The sequence below is a fragment of the Ips typographus genome, linkage group LG12, assembly GCF_016097725.1.
Source record: "Ips typographus isolate SLU linkage group LG12, UJ_Ityp_2.0, whole genome shotgun sequence".
Taxonomy (NCBI): Eukaryota; Metazoa; Arthropoda; class Insecta; order Coleoptera; family Curculionidae; genus Ips; species Ips typographus.
In genome coordinates, this window is record NC_138433.1 from 6,128,335 (window position 1) to 6,134,368 (window position 6,034).

The 6,034-nt window shown below is 38.2% G+C and overlaps 1 long non-coding RNA gene across 3 annotated transcripts; it reads right to left on the reverse strand.

Moving 5' to 3' along the window:
• Positions 1 to 849: 849 nt before the first annotated feature.
• Positions 850 to 2,714, reverse strand: LOC145736473 (uncharacterized). 3 transcript variants are annotated; one of them, XR_014179968.1, is made up of 4 exons: positions 2,159 to 2,714; positions 1,276 to 2,002; positions 1,120 to 1,222; positions 850 to 1,047 (listed from the first exon to the last, which is right to left on the reverse strand). It is a non-coding gene; the product is annotated as an uncharacterized LOC145736473 (long non-coding RNA). The 3 variants fall into 3 exon arrangements; XR_014179967.1 differs by having other exon boundaries at positions 1,276 to 1,516; positions 1,667 to 2,708; XR_014179966.1 differs by having other exon boundaries at positions 1,276 to 2,702.
• Between the last annotated feature and the right edge of the window lie 3,320 nt (positions 2,715 to 6,034).

The following is a 6,034-nucleotide window of genomic DNA, read 5'->3' on the forward strand; positions in this document are numbered from 1 at the left end:
GAGGTGTAGTCAAGAGACCAGTTTCCGAACTGTGTGTGTTACCTGTGGCAGATCATGATGATTGATTTCATCTTTGTTTCATGCAAGTGTTGTGAAGTGAATTCGTTACTTCATTCTGAATGTCGGACAAGTTATGTTTTCTAGTTTTAATCATTAACACGGTTTGTAACTTTGTGTTAAAAGTAACCCTTTCAAGGTGGGGGGCTATGTTAGTAGTAAAATAGAAATAAATTCAAGTCACTGCGGCAACACCGCAACTGCTGACTGAACGAATGACGATAGGGGGCACGAGAAGTGAAGAATTAATTATTGGCGAGGTTGTTGTTGTCCTAATATCATGTATGTGTGATTTATGGAATTCTTGTAAACCTAAAGTAGTGGTTTATGAATACATAATGGTGTTATTGGTAAATGGAGTGTTTTAATCAAGAAGAGAAGCAAAATTCTGGAGCTAAGGTTATATTATATACCTTACAGACATTATTAATGTGATTAAGAACCAAGCTGGTTAAATTGGGACAACAGTTTTCAATTATTACTAAAGAATCTAATGAAATTGACTTACAGTTCTCCAAATGAAAGTGATCGAGTTTTTGACCAATTATTTTAAGAGTTTGTTTGAAGCTTTGTGAAAACCGAGACATTATAAGAAGCAGGGACCCGGACCGATATGAAATAGCGGTTCCGTTTCGTTTGCGGTCCAAAGCAAACCGGTTTTACCGGTTAATTCCAAGCTTCCAGGCTTGTTTTTGCATTTTGACGTTTTTATGGCCGATTGCAACGTCGTATTATTCGGAAATTATTAACAGTATTCGACCATTAATTTGTAGTAAAAATAAAACACCCTGAAAGTTGCCAAAGTTTATTAATGACCAACGCCAATAATTTTTTTTAATTCAACATTGTGACAACACTTGAGCATGTTTTTCTCTCATAAACTGGTTTCCCAAATTCGTTAAGTGACGACATCAGTAGCGATGGCAATTCAATGGCGGCTAATGAATTGATCGTAGGTAAATTATAAACTTTCATAAATACGTTGCATATCTGACGGGAAAAAAACCAATGGATCTTGTTTAGTTGGAAGTCCTAATTATACGTAAAAAAATATTAACTCACCCTCCTAGGTTCCTTGAAAAGGGGTGGTCCCTCCTGATCTACTGCAGACATTTGGGCAGCCCTAGCCTGCATTTCGCGTACTCTAAGGCGGTTTCGCTTGACGCTGTAAAAAAAGGCTTATTAATCACTTTGGCATCAGCTTTTAGCACTAGTTACTAAAAGTTGTCGTCCAAAAATCCGCTGTTGCCACTAATTCCATGCAGAATCGGTAACGCTTAAATCTCCAAAATGTTTTAGATGTCTTCTATAGGACCTCCATAGTTTCAAACTTATATGATGGTTAGTTTTTTAAATATATAGTCGAAGTCCAGTTTTAGAATCTCACCAGATTCAGTTATACATCATTCAATGCGGAATAAAAAGAACTTTCAGAGTCTGATATTAAAATATAAGGACCCTATTTAAGAAAATTAAGTTGATGATGGTTCCGCAAAGACAAAACGCCACAAAAAAAAACATAAAACAAAAAATAAAAAAATTTGACGCTTTTTAAATGTTATTTTGTTAATAAAATGTACGCAACTTTTTTTTCGTTTATTTCACTCACTTTTAATATCGGGATAAATTTGAAAATTGGTTTAATTAACTTGATTTTATTTTCTAGAGGAAACTCGACATTTCGACTTTAGTTCATATGGTAGCACAATTGTTGATTGATTTACACTGAATACCGATACGCGCCATTATAAATGACTGAGATATGGCCTCAGATAAGCGGGTCACGCAAGACTACTGCTTTTTACCCTACCATCGCTGTTTCCCGGATTTGTGCAATCAAAGTTCGGGGCATTGAGATCAATTAACCGTTCTAGTTAGTGATAATTTAATTTTTTGATATTGTCACGAATGGAAAATCCATTAATTCAAAAGATGGACTTATTAACTTAAAAACATAAGAGTATTCGAGGATTGCGAAATATTAAGCGCACGAGGCAAGGTCGCACCATGATGCACCGAGTGTGTCATGCACCGGGTGCACCATATCGGTGATGAGTCGCCGCCACCTGCTTTGCAGGAATATGAAAAATAGGCGACGAACAATAACAAACTACGTCAGCCGATCAATCGGGTATAAAACACGCCGATTTCAGCAGTATAGGAGGAGTTTGAACCAATCGACAGTAGTGCGACCAGCTGAACCAGGAAGTCGAGATGTCGACTCTCCTCGGTCAAGAAGATCAAGTTATCCATATATATTAGTCCATTCTCCAGAATTGTTCCAAACGAAAGTAGCCGCCAGAAAATGCTAAGTCCTCAGCTTATGAGTCTATGTAAGTGTTTAATGGAAAACTCAGTGTTTGATTCCATCCTTGAAACTGAGATCCCGGCGGGACGTTTAACGTCGTGAGTCAGTTTAATTAATGAATCCAGAAGGGCTCATAAATTAAACGTGACATTTGGTGGAGGCGCCGGGTAGCCCTTCTGGATTCATTAATTAAACTGACTCACGACGTTAAACGTCGCGCCGGGATCTCAGTTTCAAGGATGGAATCAAACACTGAGTTTTCCATTAAACACTTAAATCTATTAAATACGGTATACACAAATGGGTTTGCACAATACGGTCATAAACACACTAAAAGTTGACAATTTAATAATTGTACTTACATAGACTCATAAGCTGAGGACTTAGCATTTTCTGGCGGCTGGCTTGGTCACTTTCGCGTTGGAACAATTCTGGAGAATGGACTACTTAACTTGACCTTCTTGACCGAGGAGAGTCGACATCTCGACTTCCTGGTTCAGCTGGTCGCACTACTGTCGATTGGTTCACACTCCTCCTATACTGCTGAAATCGGCGTGTTTTATACCCGATTGATCGGCTGACGTAGTTTGTTATTGTTGGTCGCCTATTTTTCATATTTCTGCAAAGCAGGTGGCGGCGACTCATCACCGATATGGTGCACCCGGTGCATGACACACTCGGTGCATCATGGTGCGACCTTGCCTCGTGCGCTTAATATTTCGCAATCCTCGAATACTCTTATGTTTTTAAGTTAATAAGTCCATCTTTTGAATTAATGGATTTTCCATTCGTGACAATATTTAACCGCCGTCGACCTGTCTATATTGAAAGTAAACGGAAAATCTACGGCAACAGCTATTATCCCCATTTACAATTTAAACTTGTAACGGTTAGGGTTTTAATACTCTTAAGAGAACAAATACCGGACGTACGGTATGTGTCTATTTTTTACTTACTACTTTTACTTACTGGTATGCGGTATCGAGTGTTGGTTCTAATGCCAATGATGAGGCGATGGAAAATCGGGTGCACGGTGCGCGGACGCATTTTATTACAAAAACCAACGGTGGCGGCTGATGGCAGGAAAACTCACTCCCAGCGCCCACCGAACCATCTCAAACGGGTACCGGGTGGTTCATAGTTTCCGTCGCCAACATCGCGCGCTGCCAAGCCCCCGAAATGGTAAGAGCAAAAAAGATCACGCTCCCAAAAATTAGTAACTTCGTTACATATTATCTAGTATATTTATATTATTTCTGTCATTATGAAGGTTTCTTGGCCATTGTGACCGATTATTCGAAAAAATAAACTTTGTTGGACCTATTCGGTGCAATTAAATTAAAATCTTTAATTAGCCGATTAAATAGAGTAGAATAGAATAGAAAAACATTTATTGAATGAACATCATAAGCAAATAGAAAATGCCTAGTGAGGCGCAAAGATTATTGAGAGAAACAATCAAATCAAATCAAATCAAAATTGCTTTATTGTCTTAAAGAATAACATTCCGTTGACAAAGCTTTGTGCAGTAGTAAATATAAAGTACAAATACAAACATACTATTAAAACAAAATTATATATACAGGGTGTCCCACGACGAAAGACATCGATTGATATTGGAAAAAGTATAAATAGGAGAGTTTTGAAACTTAGGCAGGACACTGATGTGGGCATGCCCAATCTAACTAAAATATTTTCAAGATGGTTGCACTTCCGTTTATACCGGAAGTCGATCACAACTTTCTTATTTTAAATAGAACACCCTATATATTATTACATATTTGGATTCCTCACAAAATTCTGACCAACTTTTGTATACAATAACCTATACCTATCTCTAGCCGTTTTAGAAATATTTGATGTTTTTCCAAAAAAGTGACAGTTGCAACGCTCAACATATTTTTGTACTCTGTCAAAAGCGTATTTTATTTTGCAATGAAACTTTGGGTTATTGTAAATAAAGGATCGTTTTATTAAACTGTGGGTGCGTAATGAGTCATTTGTATACAGAGTCGTCAAAAAAAAATCATAAACTTGCCACTAAAAAAAATAAAAAATCTCAAGTTTTTTAAATAGAAAGACACATTTTTTATGACGTAATCATTTTGAGCATTCAAAATTACTATACGTTTCAATTTACTTGCCTATACCTAAATCCAACCCATTTCGTTTTATTTGAGAATAAACATTTTTTTATTAGGCTGCATGGTTGGGATTAGCTGGTACTCTAGTTGGCCATGCTTTTGACACACGGTGATATTGAAGACCTGCAGAGCATGTTAATAACACTAGTGACTTGAGTGTTTTGACAACTGCAAAAATGCCGTCGCGGTTACGTTATTCAAACCAAGATTACTTAAATCTGTTTATTATTTACGGAGAATGTGATAAGAATGCCTGATTCTACGGAAACTTGTCTTATTGACGAAGTTGGATTTGCAAAAAAATAGCCCAAAATTGCAATTTCTACATTTGTATTGTTAGGGATTGGTTTTGTCCCGTTTCTTTATAAAAAAAAGGGACCTACAGAAAGATAAAAAATACTACAATATACATTCAAAACGAAGTAATCGTAGACAAATAACCTTACAAGACAATGGAGGTCGGTGATTGTGTTTAAGCGATCATTGAAAAGTGTCGGCAAAAAACTCTTCTATAGAGTAATATGCGCGCTCCAGAAGTAATTGCTTAAGCTTAACTCTAAAGCTCCTCTCTTCCGATATCTTTCTCAAGCAAACAGGCAACCAATTAAATATTTTTTTACTGTCATATATAATAGAGGACCTTGACAGGGCACCAGTAGGGATCGGCAGAGGGATCCTAAATGGACGTCTCCACTGTCTCCTGCTCTCGTCATGTATCAGAGAGCTATGCTTTTTGTGCATAAGGCACGCTGATTCCAGCAGAAAAATACATGTAACGGTCAGCAATCTCTGGCCAACAAACAACTGTCTACAGGAGTCACGAATTTTGTCCCCACACACGTAACGCACAGCGCGCTTCTGCAGAACAAACACAGATCCAAGCAGCTGCTTCGAACAGCCACCCCAAAAACATATCCCATATCTGATGTGTGACTCGATCAGACCGAAATAAGCCGTCCTCGCCACATCAATTCCCAGTGATGACCGTATTACTCTGATAGCGTAACACCCGGATGCGAGCCTGGAGCATAGTGACGAGACATGACTATCGAACTTAAGACGACTGTCAATGTTTAATCCTAAAAACTTATTGTGATGTAAGGACGTCAAGTTTTCATTCCCCAGGGTGACACCGACATGACACCGAAAATTCATCACGCAAGTCTTGCCAATGTTCAAAAAGAGCTCATTCGCATCACACCACTTCTCGACTAATCCCATGTCAGTGTTTACCTGGGCATCAAGGTTGTCACCATTAACGCTACGCCAAAGAATTGTCGCATCGTCAGCGAATAAAGTTAAATCTCCCACTATATTCAAATTGGCAAGGTAGTTAATGTAAATCAAAAACAGTAAGGGACCCAACACCGAAACCTGAGGAACTCCTCTGTCAATGCCTAACAAGCTGGACTTCACCATTATAGTCAGTACTGACTATAACTGAACTTGTTGAACTCTTCCCGACAAGTATGCACTAAACCAATCGAGACTCGTACCCCTAAAGCCGTACATAGACAATTTAGAA